The following is a 420-nucleotide window of genomic DNA, read 5'->3' on the forward strand; positions in this document are numbered from 1 at the left end:
TATTTAAAATCATTCTTCAAATCTTTCAAATCATTCCCAAATTTTTTGTTCAAAAACTCACCCTTCTCTCAATTTCTTTCCATATCTTCTCAAATCTCCTTTCAAATTTTTCTTTTTTTTTTCAAATCTCTCCCCCCCACTTTATAAATACACGTTTGACCCCCCTCATTCCCCATACCATTCGAATTTACTCTTCCTCTCTCTCTCTCTTCTCTCCTTTCTTTTGCTTGAGGACAAGCAAACCTCTAAGTTTGGTGTGCTTTTCCGTGATCACTAAGCCAAGATTCATCAAGATCATGGCTCCTAAGGGAAAACAAACCAATTTAAGAGGAAAGAAAGAGAATAATCCAAAGAATCTTTGGAATCAAGAGAAGTTCTTAACCAAAGAACATGAAGACCATTATCACAAAATAATGGGTC

The sequence above is a fragment of the Arachis duranensis genome, chromosome 4 (assembly GCF_000817695.3).
Source record: "Arachis duranensis cultivar V14167 chromosome 4, aradu.V14167.gnm2.J7QH, whole genome shotgun sequence".
NCBI lineage: Eukaryota > Viridiplantae > Streptophyta > Magnoliopsida > Fabales > Fabaceae > Arachis > Arachis duranensis.